Source organism: Aplidium turbinatum, chromosome 18 (genome assembly GCF_918807975.1).
Source record: "Aplidium turbinatum chromosome 18, kaAplTurb1.1, whole genome shotgun sequence".
Classification (NCBI taxonomy): domain Eukaryota; kingdom Metazoa; phylum Chordata; class Ascidiacea; order Aplousobranchia; family Polyclinidae; genus Aplidium; species Aplidium turbinatum.
Window position 1 is genome coordinate 16729398 of NC_137489.1, and position 19667 is coordinate 16749064.

General features: G+C 39.6%; 39 non-coding genes across 39 annotated transcripts; all 39 read right to left on the reverse strand.

Moving 5' to 3' along the window:
• Nucleotides 1–96: 96 nt before the first annotated feature.
• Nucleotides 97–167, reverse strand: Trnag-gcc (transfer RNA glycine (anticodon GCC)). Its single transcript has one exon. It is a non-coding gene; the product is annotated as a tRNA-Gly (tRNA).
• Nucleotides 168–176: 9 nt separating this feature from the next.
• Trnae-cuc (transfer RNA glutamic acid (anticodon CUC)) lies at nucleotides 177–248 on the reverse strand. Its single transcript has one exon. It is a non-coding gene; the product is annotated as a tRNA-Glu (tRNA).
• A 708-nt stretch (nucleotides 249–956) lies between these two features.
• Trnag-gcc (transfer RNA glycine (anticodon GCC)) lies at nucleotides 957–1027 on the reverse strand. Its single transcript has one exon. It is a non-coding gene; the product is annotated as a tRNA-Gly (tRNA).
• A 9-nt stretch (nucleotides 1028–1036) lies between these two features.
• Nucleotides 1037–1108, reverse strand: Trnae-cuc (transfer RNA glutamic acid (anticodon CUC)). Its single transcript has one exon. It is a non-coding gene; the product is annotated as a tRNA-Glu (tRNA).
• A 792-nt stretch (nucleotides 1109–1900) lies between these two features.
• On the reverse strand, nucleotides 1901–1972 carry Trnae-uuc (transfer RNA glutamic acid (anticodon UUC)). The gene has a single exon. It is a non-coding gene; the product is annotated as a tRNA-Glu (tRNA).
• A 702-nt stretch (nucleotides 1973–2674) lies between these two features.
• On the reverse strand, nucleotides 2675–2745 carry Trnag-gcc (transfer RNA glycine (anticodon GCC)). The gene has a single exon. It is a non-coding gene; the product is annotated as a tRNA-Gly (tRNA).
• A 9-nt stretch (nucleotides 2746–2754) lies between these two features.
• On the reverse strand, nucleotides 2755–2826 carry Trnae-uuc (transfer RNA glutamic acid (anticodon UUC)). The gene has a single exon. It is a non-coding gene; the product is annotated as a tRNA-Glu (tRNA).
• Nucleotides 2827–3839: 1013 nt separating this feature from the next.
• Nucleotides 3840–3910, reverse strand: Trnag-gcc (transfer RNA glycine (anticodon GCC)). The gene has a single exon. It is a non-coding gene; the product is annotated as a tRNA-Gly (tRNA).
• A 9-nt stretch (nucleotides 3911–3919) lies between these two features.
• On the reverse strand, nucleotides 3920–3991 carry Trnae-cuc (transfer RNA glutamic acid (anticodon CUC)). Its single transcript has one exon. It is a non-coding gene; the product is annotated as a tRNA-Glu (tRNA).
• A 712-nt stretch (nucleotides 3992–4703) lies between these two features.
• Nucleotides 4704–4774, reverse strand: Trnag-gcc (transfer RNA glycine (anticodon GCC)). The gene has a single exon. It is a non-coding gene; the product is annotated as a tRNA-Gly (tRNA).
• Nucleotides 4775–4783: 9 nt separating this feature from the next.
• On the reverse strand, nucleotides 4784–4855 carry Trnae-cuc (transfer RNA glutamic acid (anticodon CUC)). The gene has a single exon. It is a non-coding gene; the product is annotated as a tRNA-Glu (tRNA).
• Nucleotides 4856–5968: 1113 nt separating this feature from the next.
• Trnae-uuc (transfer RNA glutamic acid (anticodon UUC)) lies at nucleotides 5969–6040 on the reverse strand. Its single transcript has one exon. It is a non-coding gene; the product is annotated as a tRNA-Glu (tRNA).
• An 802-nt stretch (nucleotides 6041–6842) lies between these two features.
• On the reverse strand, nucleotides 6843–6913 carry Trnag-gcc (transfer RNA glycine (anticodon GCC)). The gene has a single exon. It is a non-coding gene; the product is annotated as a tRNA-Gly (tRNA).
• A 9-nt stretch (nucleotides 6914–6922) lies between these two features.
• On the reverse strand, nucleotides 6923–6994 carry Trnae-cuc (transfer RNA glutamic acid (anticodon CUC)). The gene has a single exon. It is a non-coding gene; the product is annotated as a tRNA-Glu (tRNA).
• Nucleotides 6995–7702: 708 nt separating this feature from the next.
• Nucleotides 7703–7773, reverse strand: Trnag-gcc (transfer RNA glycine (anticodon GCC)). Its single transcript has one exon. It is a non-coding gene; the product is annotated as a tRNA-Gly (tRNA).
• A 9-nt stretch (nucleotides 7774–7782) lies between these two features.
• On the reverse strand, nucleotides 7783–7854 carry Trnae-cuc (transfer RNA glutamic acid (anticodon CUC)). The gene has a single exon. It is a non-coding gene; the product is annotated as a tRNA-Glu (tRNA).
• Nucleotides 7855–8566: 712 nt separating this feature from the next.
• On the reverse strand, nucleotides 8567–8637 carry Trnag-gcc (transfer RNA glycine (anticodon GCC)). The gene has a single exon. It is a non-coding gene; the product is annotated as a tRNA-Gly (tRNA).
• Nucleotides 8638–8646: 9 nt separating this feature from the next.
• On the reverse strand, nucleotides 8647–8718 carry Trnae-uuc (transfer RNA glutamic acid (anticodon UUC)). Its single transcript has one exon. It is a non-coding gene; the product is annotated as a tRNA-Glu (tRNA).
• A 702-nt stretch (nucleotides 8719–9420) lies between these two features.
• Nucleotides 9421–9491, reverse strand: Trnag-gcc (transfer RNA glycine (anticodon GCC)). The gene has a single exon. It is a non-coding gene; the product is annotated as a tRNA-Gly (tRNA).
• Nucleotides 9492–9500: 9 nt separating this feature from the next.
• Nucleotides 9501–9572, reverse strand: Trnae-uuc (transfer RNA glutamic acid (anticodon UUC)). Its single transcript has one exon. It is a non-coding gene; the product is annotated as a tRNA-Glu (tRNA).
• Nucleotides 9573–10585: 1013 nt separating this feature from the next.
• On the reverse strand, nucleotides 10586–10656 carry Trnag-gcc (transfer RNA glycine (anticodon GCC)). The gene has a single exon. It is a non-coding gene; the product is annotated as a tRNA-Gly (tRNA).
• Nucleotides 10657–10665: 9 nt separating this feature from the next.
• On the reverse strand, nucleotides 10666–10737 carry Trnae-cuc (transfer RNA glutamic acid (anticodon CUC)). The gene has a single exon. It is a non-coding gene; the product is annotated as a tRNA-Glu (tRNA).
• Nucleotides 10738–11449: 712 nt separating this feature from the next.
• On the reverse strand, nucleotides 11450–11520 carry Trnag-gcc (transfer RNA glycine (anticodon GCC)). Its single transcript has one exon. It is a non-coding gene; the product is annotated as a tRNA-Gly (tRNA).
• Nucleotides 11521–11529: 9 nt separating this feature from the next.
• Nucleotides 11530–11601, reverse strand: Trnae-uuc (transfer RNA glutamic acid (anticodon UUC)). The gene has a single exon. It is a non-coding gene; the product is annotated as a tRNA-Glu (tRNA).
• Nucleotides 11602–12397: 796 nt separating this feature from the next.
• Nucleotides 12398–12468, reverse strand: Trnag-gcc (transfer RNA glycine (anticodon GCC)). The gene has a single exon. It is a non-coding gene; the product is annotated as a tRNA-Gly (tRNA).
• Nucleotides 12469–12477: 9 nt separating this feature from the next.
• Trnae-cuc (transfer RNA glutamic acid (anticodon CUC)) lies at nucleotides 12478–12549 on the reverse strand. Its single transcript has one exon. It is a non-coding gene; the product is annotated as a tRNA-Glu (tRNA).
• Nucleotides 12550–13249: 700 nt separating this feature from the next.
• Trnag-gcc (transfer RNA glycine (anticodon GCC)) lies at nucleotides 13250–13320 on the reverse strand. Its single transcript has one exon. It is a non-coding gene; the product is annotated as a tRNA-Gly (tRNA).
• Nucleotides 13321–13329: 9 nt separating this feature from the next.
• Trnae-cuc (transfer RNA glutamic acid (anticodon CUC)) lies at nucleotides 13330–13401 on the reverse strand. Its single transcript has one exon. It is a non-coding gene; the product is annotated as a tRNA-Glu (tRNA).
• A 712-nt stretch (nucleotides 13402–14113) lies between these two features.
• On the reverse strand, nucleotides 14114–14184 carry Trnag-gcc (transfer RNA glycine (anticodon GCC)). The gene has a single exon. It is a non-coding gene; the product is annotated as a tRNA-Gly (tRNA).
• Nucleotides 14185–14193: 9 nt separating this feature from the next.
• Nucleotides 14194–14265, reverse strand: Trnae-uuc (transfer RNA glutamic acid (anticodon UUC)). Its single transcript has one exon. It is a non-coding gene; the product is annotated as a tRNA-Glu (tRNA).
• Nucleotides 14266–15065: 800 nt separating this feature from the next.
• Trnag-gcc (transfer RNA glycine (anticodon GCC)) lies at nucleotides 15066–15136 on the reverse strand. Its single transcript has one exon. It is a non-coding gene; the product is annotated as a tRNA-Gly (tRNA).
• Nucleotides 15137–15145: 9 nt separating this feature from the next.
• On the reverse strand, nucleotides 15146–15217 carry Trnae-uuc (transfer RNA glutamic acid (anticodon UUC)). Its single transcript has one exon. It is a non-coding gene; the product is annotated as a tRNA-Glu (tRNA).
• Nucleotides 15218–15926: 709 nt separating this feature from the next.
• On the reverse strand, nucleotides 15927–15997 carry Trnag-gcc (transfer RNA glycine (anticodon GCC)). Its single transcript has one exon. It is a non-coding gene; the product is annotated as a tRNA-Gly (tRNA).
• Nucleotides 15998–16006: 9 nt separating this feature from the next.
• On the reverse strand, nucleotides 16007–16078 carry Trnae-uuc (transfer RNA glutamic acid (anticodon UUC)). The gene has a single exon. It is a non-coding gene; the product is annotated as a tRNA-Glu (tRNA).
• A 1433-nt stretch (nucleotides 16079–17511) lies between these two features.
• Nucleotides 17512–17583, reverse strand: Trnae-cuc (transfer RNA glutamic acid (anticodon CUC)). Its single transcript has one exon. It is a non-coding gene; the product is annotated as a tRNA-Glu (tRNA).
• A 796-nt stretch (nucleotides 17584–18379) lies between these two features.
• Trnag-gcc (transfer RNA glycine (anticodon GCC)) lies at nucleotides 18380–18450 on the reverse strand. The gene has a single exon. It is a non-coding gene; the product is annotated as a tRNA-Gly (tRNA).
• Nucleotides 18451–18459: 9 nt separating this feature from the next.
• Nucleotides 18460–18531, reverse strand: Trnae-cuc (transfer RNA glutamic acid (anticodon CUC)). Its single transcript has one exon. It is a non-coding gene; the product is annotated as a tRNA-Glu (tRNA).
• Nucleotides 18532–19245: 714 nt separating this feature from the next.
• Trnag-gcc (transfer RNA glycine (anticodon GCC)) lies at nucleotides 19246–19316 on the reverse strand. Its single transcript has one exon. It is a non-coding gene; the product is annotated as a tRNA-Gly (tRNA).
• Nucleotides 19317–19325: 9 nt separating this feature from the next.
• On the reverse strand, nucleotides 19326–19397 carry Trnae-uuc (transfer RNA glutamic acid (anticodon UUC)). The gene has a single exon. It is a non-coding gene; the product is annotated as a tRNA-Glu (tRNA).
• Between the last annotated feature and the right edge of the window lie 270 nt (nucleotides 19398–19667).

The following is a 19667-nucleotide window of genomic DNA, read 5'->3' on the forward strand; positions in this document are numbered from 1 at the left end:
AATGATTTGATATTAGGAAACTCTTATCATGGAGAAATTGTGAGAACAAAATAGTTTCCTTTTAAAACAAAACAAAATGGTCAAACAACATAAATGTGCATTGGCCGGGAATCGAACCCGGGCCCCCCGCGTGGCAGGCGAGGATTCTACCACTGAACCACCAATGCTGAAACATGTTCCCAGACCGGGAATCGAACCCGGGCCGCGTGAGTGAGAGCCACGAATCCTAACCACTAGACCACCTGGGATACAATCAAAAAGTAAATCTTCCACAATTGGATGAGAACGTTGATAAAATATCAGTTCGATCTCATTTGGCAGCGCCCAAATCTGTGAATTTCCATGAACAGTCCCCATCCTCCACTCAACTCTTTCTATATGGAACAACCATGATGATAGCACGATTGATGCCTGCAACACCTTTTATTGCGAGTGGAAAGTAGCACAAAGCTCACAGCAGCAGCATGTTATCGTCTGCCTCCTTTCAGAACATCACGTCAGAATAAAATAGACATAAATGTGGTGAAATATTTCAATTAGAAGACACACAAATTGTAATTTTGATCAGAAAACGTCAAATCAACAAAATAAGCTATAGGGATCAACTCTTCAACTTCTTTTATCGGAATGAAATGAATGTGCATTTTTTCAGATTTATTTTTGTCGCATAAAGAAATGACGACTTATCCGGACGAGCATGCATAATCGATCATCCAAAAGATTGTTTTATGTAAACTATGAGCATCTGGAATTTTGTGTGTATTCGTGATCACATTGTGTTTCTTTACTATCGTTTGTGTATATTGCTCAAAATCCAAGTCGAATGGCAACTGGATTGTTTTCTTGTAAAAGAAATGTTCCAATGATTTGATATTAGGAAACTCTTATCATGAAGAAATTGTGAGAACGAAACAGTTTCATTTTAAAACGAAATAAAATGGTCAAACAACATAATGTGCATTGGCCGGGAATCGAACCCGGGCCCCCCGCGTGGCAGGCGAGGATTCTACCACTGAACCACCAATGCTGAAACATGTTCCCAGACCGGGAATCGAACCCGGGCCGCGTGAGTGAGAGCCACGAATCCTAACCACTAGACCACCTGGGATACAATCAAAAACTAAATCTTCCACAATTGGATAAGAACGTTGATAAAATATTAGTTCGATCTCATTCGGCAGCGCCCAAATGTGTGAATTTCCATGAACAGTCCCCATCCCCCACTCATCTCTTTCTATATGGAACAACCATGATGATGGCACGGTTGATGCCTGCAACTCCTTTTATTGCGAGTGGAAGGTAGCACAAAGCTCGCAGCAGCAGCATGTTATCGTTTGCCTCCTTTCAGAATCTCACGTCAGAATAAAATAGACATAAATGTGGTGAAATATTTCAATTAGAAGACACACAAAATGTAATATTGATCAGAGAACTTCAAACTAACAAAATAAGCTATAAGGATCAACTCTTCAACTTCTTTTATCGGAATGAAATGATTGTGTATTTTTTCAGATTTATTTTCGTCGCATAAAGATATGACGACTTATCCGGACGAGCATGCATAATCGATCATCCAAAAGATTGTTTTATGTGAACTATGAGCATCTGGAATTTGTTTGTGTTTGTGATCACATTGTGTTTCTTTACTATCGTTTGTGTATATTGCTCAAAATCCAAGTCGAATGGCAAATGGATTATTCTCTTGTAAAAAAAAGTTCCAAAGATTTGATAACTTATTAGGAAACTGTTATCATGGAGAAATTGTGAGAACGAAATAGTTTCATTTTATAACAAAACAAAATGGTCAAACAACATAAATGTGCATTGGCTGGGAATCGAACCCGGGCCCCCCGCGTGGCAGACGAGGATTCTACCCCTGAACCACCAATGCTGAAACATGTTCCCAGACCGGAAATCGAACCCGGGCCGCGTGGGTGAAAGCCACGAATCCTAACCACTAGACCACCTGGGATACAATCAAACACTAAATCTTCCACAATTGGATAAGAACGTGGATAACAATCAGTTCGATTTCATTCGGCAGCGCCCAAATCTGTGAATTTCCATGAACAGTAACCATCCCCCACTCATATTTTTCTATATGGAACAACCATGATGATGGCACGGTTGATGCCAGCAACTCCTTTTATTGCGAGTGGAAGGTAGCACAAAGCTCGCAGCAGCAGCAGCATGTTATCGTCTGCCTCCTTTCAGAATCTTAAGTCAGAATAAAATAGACATAAATGTGGTGAAACATTTCAATTAGAAGACACACAAATTGTAATTTTGATCAGAGAACTTCAAATCAACAAAAAAGCTATAACGATCAACCCTTTTTATCGGAATGAAATGATTGTGTATTCTTTTAGATTTATTTTCGTCGCATAAAAAAATGACGACTTATCCGGACGAGCATGCATAATCGATCATCCAAAAGATTGTTTTATGTGAACTATGAGCATCTGGAATTTTGTGTGTGTTCGTGATCACATTGTGTTTCTTTACTATTGAGTGTGTATATTGCTCAAAATCCAAGTCGAATGGTAACTGGATTGTTTTCTTGTAAAAGAAAAGTGCCGATGATTTGATATTAGGAAACTCTTATCATGGAGAAATTGTGACAATGAAACATTTTTATTTTATAACAAAACAAAATAGTCAAACAACATAAAAGTGCATTGGCCGGAATTCGAACCCGGGCCCCCCGCGTGGCAAGCGAGGATTCTACCACTGAACCACCAATGCTGAAACATGTTCCCAGACCGGGAATCGAACCCGGGCCGCGTGGGTGAAAGCCACGAATCCTAACCACTAGACCACCTGGGATACAATCAAACACTAAATCTTCCACAATTGGATAAGAACGTGGATAACAATCAGTTCGATCTCATTCGGCAGCGCCCAAATGTGTGAATTTCCATGAACAGTCCCCATCCCCCCGTCATCTCTTTCTATATGGAACAACCATGATGATGGCACGGTTGATGCCTGCAACACCTTTTATTGCGAGTGGAAGGTTGCACAAAACTCGCAGCAGCAGCATGTTATCGTCTGCCTCAAGTCAGAATCTCAAGTCAGAATAAAACAGACATATTGGTGGTGAAATATTTCAATTAGAAGACACACAAATTGTTAGAACGAAATAGTTAGAACGAAATAGTGAGAACGAAAAACAACTTTGATGATGGCACGGTTGATGCCTGCCACTTCTTTTACTGCCAGTGGAAGGTTGCACAAAGCTCGCAGCAGCAGCATGTTATCGTCTAATAATAATTATAATCATGCTTTTATTTGCGCCCATTGAGATAACATACCGTACACTGCGATCACAGATGCGATACAACAGCTCTTTTCAGATCTGCCTCTTTTCAAAATCTCAAGTCAGAATAAAATAGACATAAATGTGGTGAAATATTTCAATTAAAAGACACACAAATTGCAATTTTGATCAGAAAACTTCAAATCAACAAAAAGCTATCAGGATCAACTCTTCAACTTTTTTTATCGGAATGAAATGATTGTGTATTTTTTTAGATTTGTTTTCGTCGCATAAAAAATAAACGACTTATCCGGACGAGCATGCATAATCGATCATCCAAAAGATTGTTTCATGTAAACTATGAGCATCTGGAATTTTGTGTGTATTCGTGATCACATTGTGTTTCTTTACTATCGTTTGTGTATATTGCTCAAAATCCAAGTCCAATGGCAACTGGATTGTTTTCTTGTAAAAGAAAAGTGCCAATGATTTGATGTTAGGAAACTCTTATCATGGAGAAATTGTGAGAACGAAATAGTTTCATTTTAAAACGAAATAAAATGGTCAAACAACATAAATGTGCATTGGCCGGGAATCGAACCCGGGCCCCCCGCGTGGCAGGCGAGGATTCTACCACTGAACCACCAATGCTGAAACATGTTCCCAGACCGGGAATCGAACCCGGGCCGCGTGAGTGAGAGCCACGAATCCTAACCACTAGACCACCTGGGATACAATCAAAAAGTAAATCTTCCACAATTGGATGAGAACGTTGATAAAATATCAGTTCGATCTCATTCGGCAGCGCCCAAATCTGTGAATTTCCATGAACAGTCCCCATCCTCCACTCAACTCTTTCTATATGGAACAACCATGATGATAGCACGATTGATGCCTGCAACACCTTTTATTGCGAGTGGAAAGTAGCACAAAGCTCACAGCAGCAGCATGTTATCGTCTGCCTCCTTTCAGAACATCACGTCAGAATAAAATAGACATAAATGTGGTGAAATATTTCAATTAGAAGACACACAAATTGTAATTTTGATCAGAAAACGTCAAATCAACAAAATAAGCTATAGGGATCAACTCTTCAACTTCTTTTATCGGAATGAAATGAATGTGCATTTTTTCAGATTTATTTTCGTCGCATAAAGAAATGACGACTTATCCGGACGAGCATGCATAATCGATCATCCAAAAGATTGTTTTATGTAAACTATGAGCATCTGGAATTTGTTTGTGTTCGTGATCACATTGTGTTTCTTTATTATCGTTTGTGTATATTGCTCAAAATCCAAGTCGAATGGCAAATGGATTATTCTCTTTTAAAAAAAAGTTCCAAAGATTTGATAACTTATTAGGAAACTTTTATCATGGAGAAATTGTGAGAACGAAATAGTTCCATTTTATAACAAAACAAAATGGTCAAACAACATAAATGTGCATTGGCCGGGAATCGAACTCGGGCCCCCCGCGTGGCAGACGGGAATTCTACCACTGAACCACCAATGCTGAAACATGTTCCCAGACCGGGAATCGAACCCGGGCCGCGTGAGTGAGAGCCACGAATCCTAACCACTAGACCACCTGGGATACAATCAAAAACTAAATCTTCCACAATTGGATAAGAACGTTGATAAAATATTAGTTCGATCTCATTCGGCAGCGCCCAAATCTGTGAATTTCCATGAACAGTCCCCATCCCCCACTCATCTCTTTCTATATGGAACAACCATGATGATGGCACGGTTGATGCCTGCAACTCCTTTTATTGCGAGTGGAAGGTAGCACAAAGCTCGCAGCAGCAGCATGTTATCGTCTGCATCCTTTCAGAATCTCACGTCAGAATAAAATAGACATAAATGTGGTGAAATATTTCAATTAGAAGACACACAAAATGTAATATTGATCAGAGAACTTCAAACTAACAAAATAAGCTATAAGGATCAACTCTTCAACTTCTTTTATCGGAATGAAATGATTGTGTATTTTTTCAGATTTATTTTCGTCGCATAAAGATATGACGACTTATCCGGACGAGCATGCATAATCGATCACCCAAAAAATTGTTTCATGTAAACTATGAGCATCTGGAATTTTGTGTGTATTCGTGATCACATTTCATTTTAACTTGTCGGCAGCCGTGGCCGAGTGGTTAGCGCGTTGGGCTTGCAGTCGAGAGTCTGCATGTTCGACTCCAGCCACCCACGCACTTGCTGTTGTTTCTCTCGGCACGAAACTTAACAATAATTGCCTCTACCTAGTGATCGATTTCGAGTAATGGGTAGTACCAAATTTAAGTCATAAGTAGAGTAGACAACCGGAAACAGACATTGCCGTCGGCTGCAGCGTGGGTCAGGTGTATGTCGGAAGGCGTACACCGATGCATAGCGCTCAAGTCCGCTTTCCCGCAATGCAGGATAAAGATAAACAAACAAAACAAACACATTGTGTTTCTTTACTATCGTTTGTGTATATTGCTCAAAATCCAAGTCGAATGGCAACTGGATTGTTCTCTTGTAAAAGAAAAGTGCCGATGATTTGTTATTAGGAAACTCTTATCATGGAGAAATTGTGACAACGAAAGAGTTTTATTTTATAACAAAATAGTCAAACAACATAAAAGTGCATTGGCTGGGAATCGAAACCGGGCCCCCCGCGTGGCAAGCGAGGATTCTACCACTGAACCACCAATGCTGAAACATGTTCCCAGACCGGGAATCGAACCCAGGCCGCGTGGGTGAAAGCCACGAATCCTAACCACTAGACCACCTGGGATACAATCAAACACTAAATCTTCCATGATTGGATGAGAACGTTGATAAAATATCAGTTCGATCTCATTCGGCAGCGCCCAAATCTGTGAATTTCCATGAACAGTCCCCATCCTCCACTCATTTCTTTCTATATGGAACAACCATGATGATGGCACGATTGATGCCTGCCACTTCTTTTATTGCGAGTGGAAGGTTGCACAAAGCTCGCAGCAGCAGCATGTTATCGTCTAATAATAATAATAATCATGCTTTTATTTGCGCCCATTGCGATAACATACGGTACACTGCGATCACAGATGCGATACAACAGCTCTTTTCAGATCTGCCTCTTTTCAAAACCTCACGTCAGAATAAAATAGACATAAATGTGGTGAAATATTTCAATTAGAAGACACACAAAGTGCAATTTTGATCAGAAAACTTCAAATCAACAAAAAGCTATCAGGATCAACTCTTCAACTTTTTTTATCGGAATGAAATGATTGTGTATTTTTTTAGATTTGTTTTGGTCGCATAAAAAATTAACGACTTATCCGGACGAGCATGCATAAACGATCAGCCAAAAGATTGTTTCATGTAAACTATGAGCATCTGGAATTTTGTGTGTATTCGTGATCACATTGTGTTTCTTTATTATCGTTTGTGTATATTGCTCAAAGTCCAAGTCGAATGGCAACTGGATTGTTTTCTTGTAAAGAAAATGTTCCAATGATTTCATATTAGGAAACTCTTATCATGGAGAAATTGTGAGAACAAAATAGTTTCCTTTTAAAACAAAACAAAATGGTCAAACAACATAAATGTGCATTGGCCGGGAATCGAACCCGGGCCCCCCGCGTGGCAGGCGAGGATTCTACCACTGAACCACCAATGCTGAAACATGTTCCCAGACCGGGAATCGAACCCGGGCCGCGTGAGTGAGAGCCACGAATCCTAACCACTAGACCACCTGGGATACAATCAAAAAGTAAATCTTCCACAATTGGATGAGAACGTTGATAAAATATCAGTTCGATCTCATTTGGCAGCGCCCAAATCTGTGAATTTCCATGAACAGTCCCCATCCTCCACTCAACTCTTTCTATATGGAACAACCATGATGATAGCACGATTGATGCCTGCAACACCTTTTATTGCGAGTGGAAAGTAGCACAAAGCTCACAGCAGCAGCATGTTATCGTCTGCCTCCTTTCAGAACATCACGTCAGAATAAAATAGACATAAATGTGGTGAAATATTTCAATTAGAAGACACACAAATTGTAATTTTGATCAGAAAACGTCAAATCAACAAAATAAGCTATAGGGATCAACTCTTCAACTTCTTTTATCGGAATGAAATGTATGTGCATTTTTTCAGATTTATTTTCGTCGCATAAAGAAATGACGACTTATCCGGACGAGCATGCATAATCGATCATCCAAAAGATTGTTTTATGTAAACTATGAGCATCTGGAATTTTGTGTGTATTCGTGATCACATTGTGTTTCTTTACTATCGTTTGTGTATATTGCTCAAAATCCAAGTCGAATGGCAACTGGATTGTTTTCTTGTAAAAGAAATGTTCCAATGATTTGATATTAGGAAACTCTTATCATGAAGAAATTGTGAGAACGAAACAGTTTCATTTTAAAACGAAATAAAATGGTCAAACAACATAAAGTGCATTGGCCGGGAATCGAACCCGGGCCCCCCGCGTGGCAGGCGAGGATTCTACCACTGAACCACCAATGCTGAAACATGTTCCCAGACCGGGAATCGAACCCGGGCCGCGTGAGTGAGAGCCACGAATCCTAACCACTAGACCACCTGGGATACAATCAAAAACTAAATCTTCCACAATTGGATAAGAACGTTGATAAAATATTAGTTCGATCTCATTCGGCAGCGCCCAAATCTGTGAATTTCCATGAACAGTCCCCATCCCCCACTCATCTCTTTCTATATGGAACAACCATGATGATGGCACGGTTGATGCCTGCAACTCCTTTTATTGCGAGTGGAAGGTAGCACAAAGCTCGCAGCAGCAGCATGTTATCGTCTGCCTCCTTTCAGAATCTCACGTCAGAATAAAATAGACATAAATGTGGTGAAATATTTCAATTAGAAGACACACAAAATGTAATATTGATCAGAGAACTTCAAACTAACAAAATAAGCTATAAGGATCAACTCTTCAACTTCTTTTATCGGAATGAAATGATTGTGTATTTTTTCAGATTTATTTTCGTCGCATGAAGATATGACGACTTATCCGGACGAGCATGCATAATCGATCATCCAAAAGATTGTTTTATGTGAACTATGAGCATCTGGAATTTGTTTGTGTTTGTGATCACATTGTGTTTCTTTAATATCGTTTGTGTATATTGCTCAAAATCCAAGTCGAATGGCAAATGGATTATTCTCTTGTAAAAAAAAGTTCCAAAGATTTGATAACTTATTAGGAAACTGTTATCATGGAGAAATTGTGAGAACGAAATAGTTTCATTTTATAACAAAACAAAATGGTCAAACAACATAAATGTGCATTGGCTGGGAATCGAACCCGGGCCCCCCGCGTGGCAGACGAGGATTCTACCACTGAACCACCAATGCTGAAACATGTTCCCAGACCGGAAATCGAACCCGGGCCGCGTGGGTGAAAGCCACGAATCCTAACCACTAGACCACCTGGGATACAATCAAACACTAAATCTTCCACAATTGGATAAGAACGTGGATAACAATCAGTTCGATTTCATTCGGCAGCGCCCAAATCTGTGAATTTCCATGAACAGTCCCCATCCCCCACTCATATTTTTCTATATGGAACAACCATGATGATGGCACGGTTGATGCCAGCAACTCCTTTTATTGCGAGTGGAAGGTAGCACAAAGCTCGCAGCAGCAGCAGCATGTTATCGTCTGCCTCCTTTCAGAATCTTAAGTCAGAATAAAATAGACATAAATGTGGTGAAACATTTCAATTAGAAGACACACAAATTGTAATTTTGATCAGAAAACTTCAAATCAACAAAAAAGCTATAACGATCAACCCTTTTTATCGGAATGAAATGATTGTGTATTTTTTTAGATTTATTTTCGTCGCATAAAAAAATGACGACTTATCCGGACGAGCATGCATAATCGATCATCCAAAAGATTGTTTTATGTGAACTATGAGCATCTGGAATTTTGTGTGTGTTCGTGATCACATTGTGTTTCTTTACTATTGAGTGTGTATATTGCTCAAAATCCAAGTCGAATGGTAACTGGATTGTTTTCTTGTAAAAGAAAAGTGCCGATGATTTGATATTAGGAAACTCTTATCATGGAGAAATTGTGACAATGAAACATTTTTATTTTATAACAAAACAAAATAGTCAAACAACATAAAAGTGCATTGGCCGGAATTCGAACCCGGGCCCCCCGCGTGGCAAGCGAGGATTCTACCACTGAACCACCAATGCTGAAACATGTTCCCAGACCGGGAATCGAACCCGGGCCGCGTGGGTGAAAGCCACGAATCCTAACCACTAGACCACCTGGGATACAATCAAACACTAAATCTTCCACAATTGGATAAGAACGTGGATAACAATCAGTTCGATCTCATTCGGCAGCGCCCAAATGTGTGAATTTCCATGAACAGTCCCCATCCCCCCGTCATCTCTTTCTATATGGAACAACCATGATGATGGCACGGTTGATGCCTGCAACACCTTTTATTGCGAGTGGAAGGTTGCACAAAACTCGCAGCAGCAGCATGTTATCGTCTGCCTCAAGTCAGAATCTCAAGTCAGAATAAAACAGACATATTGGTGGTGAAATATTTCAATTAGAAGACACACAAATTGTTAGAACGAAATAGTTAGAACGAAATAGTGAGAACGAAAAACAACTATGATGATGGCACGGTTGATGCCTGCCACTTCTTTTACTGCCAGTGGAAGGTTGCACAAAGCTCGCAGCAGCAGCATGTTATCGTCTAATAATAATAATAATCATGCTTTTATTTGCGCCCATTGAGATAACATACCGTACACTGCGATCACAGATGCGATACAACAGCTCTTTTCAGATCTGCCTCTTTTCAAAATCTCAAGTCAGAATAAAATAGACATAAATGTGGTGAAATATTTCAATTAAAAGACACACAAATTGCAATTTTGATCAGAAAACTTCAAATCAACAAAAAGCTATCAGGATCAACTCTTCAACTTTTTTTATCGGAATGAAATGATTGTGTATTTTTTTAGATTTGTTTTCGTCGCATAAAAAATAAACGACTTATCCGGACGAGCATGCATAATCGATCATCCAAAAGATTGTTTCATGTAAACTATGAGCATCTGGAATTTTGTGTGTATTCGTGATCACATTGTGTTTCTTTACTATCGTTTGTGTATATTGCTCAAAATCCAAGTCCAATGGCAACTGGATTGTTTTCTTGTAAAAGAAAAGTGCCAATGATTTGATATTAGGAAACTCTTATCATGGAGAAATTGTGAGAACGAAATAGTTTCATTTTAAAACGAAATAAAATGGTCAAACAACATAAATGTGCATTGGCCGGGAATCGAACCCGGGCCCCCCGCGTGGCAGGCGAGGATTCTACCACTGAACCACCAATGCTGAAACATGTTCCCAGACCGGGAATCGAACCCGGGCCGCGTGAGTGAGAGCCACGAATCCTAACCACTAGACCACCTGGGATACAATCAAAAAGTAAATCTTCCACAATTGGATGAGAACGTTGATAAAATATCAGTTCGATCTCATTCGGCAGCGCCCAAATCTGTGAATTTCCATGAACAGTCCCCATCCTCCACTCAACTCTTTCTATATGGAACAACCATGATGATAGCACGATTGATGCCTGCAACACCTTTTATTGCGAGTGGAAAGTAGCACAAAGCTCACAGCAGCAGCATGTTATCGTCTGCCTCCTTTCAGAACATCACGTCAGAATAAAATAGACATAAATGTGGTGAAATATTTCAATTAGAAGACACACAAATTGTAATTTTGATCAGAAAACGTCAAATCAACAAAATAAGCTATAGGGATCAACTCTTCAACTTCTTTTATCGGAATGAAATGAATGTGCATTTTTTCAGATTTATTTTCGTCGCATAAAGAAATGACGACTTATCCGGACGAGCATGCATAATCGATCATCCAAAAGATTGTTTTATGTAAACTATGAGCATCTGGAATTTGTTTGTGTTCGTGATCACATTGTGTTTCTTTATTATCGTTTGTGTATATTGCTCAAAATCCAAGTCGAATGGCAAATGGATTATTCTCTTTTAAAAAAAAGTTCCAAAGATTTGATAACTTATTAGGAAACTTTTATCATGGAGTAATTGTGAGAACGAAATAGTTCCATTTTATAACAAAACAAAATGGTCAAACAACATAAATGTGCATTGGCCGGGAATCGAACTCGGGCCCCCCGCGTGGCAGACGGGAATTCTACCACTGAACCACCAATGCTGAAACATGTTCCCATACCGGAATTCGAACCCGGGCCGCGTGGGTGAAAGCCACGAATCCTAACCACTAGACCACCTGGGATACAATCAAAACTAAATCTTCCACAATTGGATAAGAACGTTGATAAAATATCAGTTCGATCTCATTCGGCAGCGCCCAAATCTGTGTATTTCCATGAACAGTCCCCATCCTCCACTCATTTCTTTCTATATGGAACAACCATGATGATGGCACGATTGATGCCTGCCACTCCTTTTATTGCGAGTGGAAGGTAGCACAAAGCTCGCAGCAGCAGCATGTTATCGTCTAATAATAATAATAATCATGCTTTTATTTGCGCCCATTGCGATAACAGTACACTGCGATCACAGATGCGATGCAAAAGCTCTTTTCAGATCTGCCTCTTTTCAAAATCTCAAGTCAGAATAAAATAGACATAAATGTGGTGAAATATTTCAATTAGAAGACACACAAATTGCAATTTTGATCAGAAAACTTCAAATCAACAAAAAGCTATCAGAATCAACTCTTCAACTTTTTTTATCGGAATGAAATGATTGTGTAATTTTTTAGATTTGTTTTGGTTGCATAAAAAATTAACGACTTATCCGGACGAGCATGCATAATCGATCAGCCAAAAGATTGTTTCATGTAAACTATGAGCATCTGGAATTTTGTGTGTATTCGTGATCACATTGTGTGTCTTTACTATCGTTTGTGTATATTGCTCAAAATCCAAGTCGAATGGCAACTGGATTGTTTTCTTGTAAAAGAAATGTTCCAATGATTTGATATTAGGAAACTCTTATCATGAAGAAATTGTGAGAACGAAACAGTTTCATTTTAAAACGAAATAAAATGGTCAAACAACATAAAGTGCATTGGCCGGGAATCGAACCCGGGCCCCCCGCGTGGCAGGCGAGGATTCTACCACTGAACCACCAATGCTGAAACATGTTCCCAGACCGGGAATCGAACCCGGGCCGCGTGAGTGAGAGCCACGAATCCTAACCACTAGACCACCTGGGATACAATCAAAAACTAAATCTTCCACAATTGGATAAGAACGTTGATAAAATATTAGTTCGATCTCATTCGGCAGCGCCCAAATCTGTGAATTTCCATGAACAGTCCCCATCCCCCACTCATCTCTTTCTATATGGAACAACCATGATGATGGCACGGTTGATGCCTGCAACTCCTTTTATTGCGAGTGGAAGGTAGCACAAAGCTCGCAGCAGCAGCATGTTATCGTCTGCCTCCTTTCAGAATCTCGCGTCAGAATAAAATAGACATAAATGTGGTGAAACATTTCAATTAGAAGACACACAAATTGTAATTTTGATATGAGAACTTCAAATCAACAAAAAAGCTATAACGATCAACCCTTTTTATCGGAATGAAATGATTGTGTATTTTTTTAGATTTATTTTCGTCGCATAAAAAAATGACGACTTATCCGGACGAGCATGCATAATCGATCATCCAAAAGATTGTTTTATGTGAACTATGAGCATCTGGAATTTTGTGTGTGTTTGTGATCACATTGTGTTTCTTTACTATTGAGTGTGTATATTGCTCAAAATCCAAGTCGAATGGTAACTGGATTGTTTTCTTGTAAAAGAAAAGTGCCGATGATTTGATATTAGGAAACTCTTATCATGGAGAGATTGTGACAATGAAACATTTTTATTTTATAACAAAACAAAATAGTCAAACAACATAAATGTGCATTGGCCGGGAATCGAACCCGGGCCCCCCGCGTGGCAGGCGAGGATTCTACCACTGAACCACCAATGCTGAAACATGTTCCCAGACCGGGAATCGAACCCGGGCCGCGTGGGTGAGAGCCACAGATCCTAACCACTAGACCACCTGGGATACAATCAAAAACTAAATCTTCCACAATTGGATAAGAACGTTGATAAAATATCAGTTCGATCTCATTCGGCAGCGCCCAAATGTGTGAATTTCCATGAACAGTCCCCATTTTCCACTCATCTCTTTCTATATGGAACAACCATAATGATAGCACGGTTGATGCCTGCAACTCCTTTTATTGCGAGTGGAAGGTTGCACAAAACTCGCAGCAGCAGCATGTTATCGTCTGCCTCCTTTCAGAATCTCACGTCAGAATAAAATAGACATAAATGTGGTGAAATATTTCAATTAGAAGACACACAAATTGTAATTTTGATCAGAGAACTTCAAATCAACAAAATAAGCTATCAGGATCAACTCTTCAACTTCTTTTATCGGAATGAAATGATTGTGTATTTTTTCAGATTTATTTTCGTCGCATAAAGATATGACGACTTATCCGGACGAGCATGCATAATCAATCATCCAAAAGATTGTTTTATGTAAACTATGAGCATCTGGAATTTGTTTGTGTTCGTGATCACATTGTGTTTCTTTATTATCGCTTGTGTATATTGCTCAAAATCCAAGTCGAATGGCAAATGGATTATTCTCTTGTAAAAAAAAGTTCCAAAGATTTGATAACTTATTAGGAAACTGCTATCATGGAGAAATTGTGACAACGAAATAGTTTCATTTTATAAAAATATAAATTGGTCAAACAACATAAATGTGCATTGGCCGGGAATCGAACCCGGGCCCCCCGCGTGGCAGACGAGGATTCTACCACTGAACCACCAATGCTGAAACATGTTCCCAGACCGGGAATCGAACCCGGGCCGCGTGGGTGAAAGCCACGAATCCTAACCACTAGACCACCTGGGATACAATCAAACACTAAATCTTCCACAATTGGATAAGAACGTTGATAACAATCAGTTCGATCACATTCGGCAGCGCCCAAATGTGTGTATTTCCATGAACAGTCCCCATTTTCCACTCATCTCTTTTTATATGGAACAATCATGATGAAGGCACGGTTGATGCCTGCAACTCCTTTTATTGCGAGTGGAAGGTTGCACAAAACTCGCAGCAGCAGCATGTTATCGTCTAATAATAATAATAATCATGCTTTTATTTGCGCCCATTGCGATAACAGTACACTGCGATCACAGATGCGATACAACAGCTCTTTTCAGATCTGCCTCTTTTCAAAATCTCAAGTCAGAATAAAATAGACATAATAGTGGTGAAATATTTCAATTAGAAAACACACAAATTGCAATTTTGATCAGAAAACTTCAAATCAACAAAATGCTATCAGGATCAACTCTTCAACTTCTTTTATCGGAATGAAATGATTGTGTATTTTTTCAGATTTATTTTCGTCGCATAAAGATATGACGACTTATCCGGACGAGCATGCATAATCGATCATCCGAAAGATTGTTTTATGTAAACTATGAGCATCTGGAATTTGTTTGTGTTTGTGATCACATTGTGTTTCTTTAATATCGTTTGTGTATATTGCTCAAAATCCAAGTCGAATGGCAAATGGATTATTCTCTTGTAAAAAAAAGTTCCAAAGATTTGATAACTTATTAGGAAACTGTTATCATGGAGAAATTGTGAGAACGAAATAGTTTCATTTTATAACAAAACAAAATGGTCAAACAACATAAATGTGCATTGGCCGGGAATCGAACCCGGGCCCCCCGCGTGGCAGACGAGGATTCTACCACTGAACCACCAATGCTAAAACATGTTCCCAGACCGGGAATCGAACCCGGGCCGCGTGGGTGAAAGCCACGAATCCTAAATACTAGACCACCTGGGATACAATCAAACACTAAATCTTCCACAATTGGATAAGAACGTGGATAACATATCAGTTCGATCTCATTTGGCAGCGCCCAAATCTGTGAATTTCCATGAACAGTCCCCATCCCCCACTCATATTTTTCTATATGGAACAACCATGATGATGGCACGGTTGATGCCTGCAACACCTTTTATTGCGAGTGGAAGGTAGCACAAAGCTCGCAGCAGCAGCATGTTATCGTCTGCCTCCTTTCAGAATCTCAAGTCAGAATAAAATAGACATAAATGTGGTGAAATATTTCAATTAGAAGACACACAAAATGTAATATTGATCAGAGAACTTCAAACTAACAAAATAAGCTATAAGGATCAACTCTTCAACTTCTTTTATCGGAATGAAATGATTGTGTATTTTTTCAGATTTATTTTCGTCGCATAAAGATATGACGACTTATCCGGACGAGCATGCATAATCGATCATCCAAAAGATTGTTTTATGTGAACTATGAGCATCTGGAATTTTGTGTGTGTTCGTGATCACATTGTGTTTCTTTACTATCGTTTGTGTATATTGCTCAAAATCCAAGTCGAATGGCAACTGGATTGTTTTCTTGTAAAAGAAAAGTGCCGATGATTTGATATTAGGAAACTCTTATCATGGAGAAATTGTGACAATGAAACAGTTTTATTTTATAACAAAACAAAATAGTCAAACAACATAAAAGTGCATTGGCCGGGAATCGAACCCGGGCCCCCCGCGCGGCAGGCGAGGATTCTACCACTGAACCACCAATGCTGAAACATGTTCCCAGACCGGGAATCGAACCCGGACCGCGTGGGTGAAAGCCACGAATCCTAACCACTAGACCACCTGGGATACAATCAAACACTAAATCTTCCACAATTGGATAAGAACGTGGATAACAATCAGTTCGATCTCATTCGGCAGCGCCCAAATCTGTGAATTTCCATGAACAGTCCCCATCCCCCAGTCATCTCTTTCTATATGGAACAACCATGATGATGGCACGGTTGATGCCTGCAACTCCTTTTATTGCGAGTGGAAGGTTGCACAAAACTCGCAGCAGCAGCAGCAGCATGTTATCGTCTGCCTCAATTCAGAATCTCAAGTCAGAATAAAACAGACATATTGGTGGTGAAATATTTCAGTTAGAAGACACATTAATTGTTAGAACGAAATAGTTAGAACGAAATAGTGAGAACGAAAAACAACTATGATGATGGCACGGTTGATGCCTGCCACTTCTTTTACTGCCAGTGGAAGGTTGCACAAAGCTCGCAGCAGCAGCATGTTATCGTCTAATAATAATAATAATCATGCTTTTATTTGCGCCCATTGCGATAACATACGGTACAGTGCGATCACAGATGCGATACAACAGCTCCTTCCAGATCTGCCTCTTTTCAAAATCTCAAGTCAGAATAAAATACACATAAATGTGGTGAAATATTTCAATTAGAAGACACACAAATTGCAATTTTGATCAGAGAACTTCAAATCAACAAAAAGCTATCAGGATCAACTCTTCAACTTTTTTTTATCGGAATGAAATGATTGTGTATTTTTTTAGATTTGTTTTCGTCGCATAAAAATTAACGACTTATCCGGACGAGCATGCATAATCGATCATCCAAAAGATTGTTTTATGTGAACTATGAGCATCTGGAATTTTGTGTGTATTCGTGATCACATTTCATTTTAACTTGTCGGCAGCCGTGGCCGAGTGGTTAGCGCGTTGGGCTCGCAGTCGAGAGCCTGCATGTTCGACTCCAGCCACTCACGCACTTGCTGTTGTTTCTCTGGGCATGAAACTTAACGATAATTGCCTCTACCTAGTGATCGATTTCGAGTGATGGGTAGTACCAAATTTAAGTCATAAGTAGAGTAGACAACCCGAAACAGACATTGCCGTCGGCTGCGGCGTGGGTCAGGTGTATGTCGGAAGGCGTACACCGATGCATAGCGCTCAAGTCCGCTTTCCCGCAATGCAGGATAAAGATAAACAAACAAAACAAACACATTGTGTTTCTTTACTATCGTTTGTGTATATTGCTCAAAATTCAAGTCGAATGGCAACTGGATTGTTTTCTTGTAAAAGAAAAGTGCCAAAGATTTGATATTAGGAAACTCTTATCATGGAGAAATTGTGACAACGAAATAGTTTCATTTTATAACAAAACAAAATAGTCAAACAACATAAAAATGCATTGGCCGGGAATCGAAACCGGCCCCCCCCCCCCGCGTGGCAAGCGAGGATTCTACCACTGAACCACCAATGCTGAAACATGTTCCCAGACCGGGAATCGAACCCGGGTCGCGTGAGTGAGAGCTACGAATCCTAACCACTAGACCACCTGGGATACAATCAAAAACTAAATCTTCCATGATTGGATGAAAACGTTGATAAAATATCAGTTCGATCTCATTCGGCAGCGCCCAAATGTGTGAATTTCCATGAACAGTCCCCATCCCCCACTCATATCTTTCTATATGGAACAACCATGATGATGGCACGGTTGATGCCTGCCACTCCTTTTATTGCGAGTGGAAGGTTGCACAAAGCTCGCAGCAGCAGCATGTTATCGTCTAATAATAATAATAATCATGCTTATATTTGCGCCCATTGCGATAACAGTACACTGCGATCACAGATGCGATACAACAGCTCTTTTCAGATCTGCCTCCTTTCAAAATCTCAAGTCAGAATAAAATAAACATAAATGTGGTGAAATATTTCAATTAGAAGACACACAAATTGCAATTTTGATCAGAAAACTTCAAATCAACAAAAAGCTATCAGGATCAACTCTTCAACTTTTTTATCGGAATGAAATGATTGTGTATTTTTTTAGATTTGTTTTCGTCGCATAAAAAATTAACGATTTATCCGGAAGAGCATGCATAATCGATCATCCAAAAGATTGTTTCATGTAAACTATGAGCATCTGGAATTTTGTGTGTATTCGTGATCACATTGTGTTTCTTTACTATCGTTTGTGTATATTGCTCAAAATCCAAGTCGAATGGCAAATGGATTGTTCTCTTGTAAAAAAAGTGTTCCAATGATTTGATATTAGGAAACTCTTATCATAAAGAAATTGTGAGAACGAAACAGTTTCATTTTAAAACGAAATAAAATGGTCAAACAACATAAAGTGCATTGGCCGGGAATCGAACCCGGGCCCCCCGCGTGGCAGGCGAGGATTCTATCACTGAACTACCAATGCTGAAACATGTTCCCAGACCGGGAATCGAACCCGGGCCGCGTGAGTGAGAGCCACGAATCCTAACCACTAGACCACCTGGGATACAATCAAAAACTAAATCTTCCACAATTGGATAAGAACGTGGATAAAATATCAGTTCGATCTCATTCGGCAGCGCCCAAATCTGTGAATTTCCATGAACAGTCCCCATCCCCCACTCATCTCTTTCTATATGGAACAACCATATGATGATAGCACGGTTGATGCCTGCAACACCTTTTATTGCGAGTGGAAGGTAGCACAAAGCTCGCAGCAGCAGCATCTTATCGTCTGCTTCCTTTCAGAATCTCACGTCAGAATAAAATAGACATAAATGTGGTGAAATATTTCAATCAGAAGACACACAAAATGTAATATTGATCAGAGAACTTCAAATTAACAAAATAAGCTATCAGGATCAACTCTTCAACTTCTTTTATCGGAATGAAATGATTGTGTATTTTTTCAGATTTATTTTCGTCGCATAAAGATATGACGACTTATCCGGACGAGCATGCATAATCGATCATCCAAAAGATTGTTTTATGTAAACTATGAGCATCTGGAATTTGTTTGTGTTTGTGATCACATTGTGTTTCTTTACTATCGTTTGTGTATATTGCTCAAAATCCAAGTCGAATGGCAAATGGATTATTCTCTTGTAAAAAAAAGTTCCAAAGATTTGATAACTTATTAGGAAACTCTTATCATGGAGAAATTGTGAGAACGAAATAGTTACATTTTATAACAAAACAAAATGGTCAAACAACATAAATGTGCATTGGCCGGGAATCGAACCCGGGCCCCCCGCGTGGCAGACGAGGATTCTACCACTGAACCACCAATGCTGAAACATGTTTCCAGACCGGAAATCGAACCCGGGCCGCGTGGGTGAAAGCCACGAATCCTAACCACTAGACCACCTGGGATACAATCAAACACTAAATCTTCCACAATTGGATAAGAACGTGGATAACAATCAGTTCGATCTCATTCGGCAGCGCCCAAATCTGTGAATTTCCATGAACAGTCCCCATCCTCCACTCATATTTTTCTATATGGAACAACCATGATGATGGCACGATTGATGCCTGCAACACCTTTTATTGCGAGTGGAAGTTAGCACAAAGCTCGCAGCAGCAGCATGTTATCGTCTGCCTCCTTTCAGAATCTCAAGTCAGAATAAAATAGACATAAAT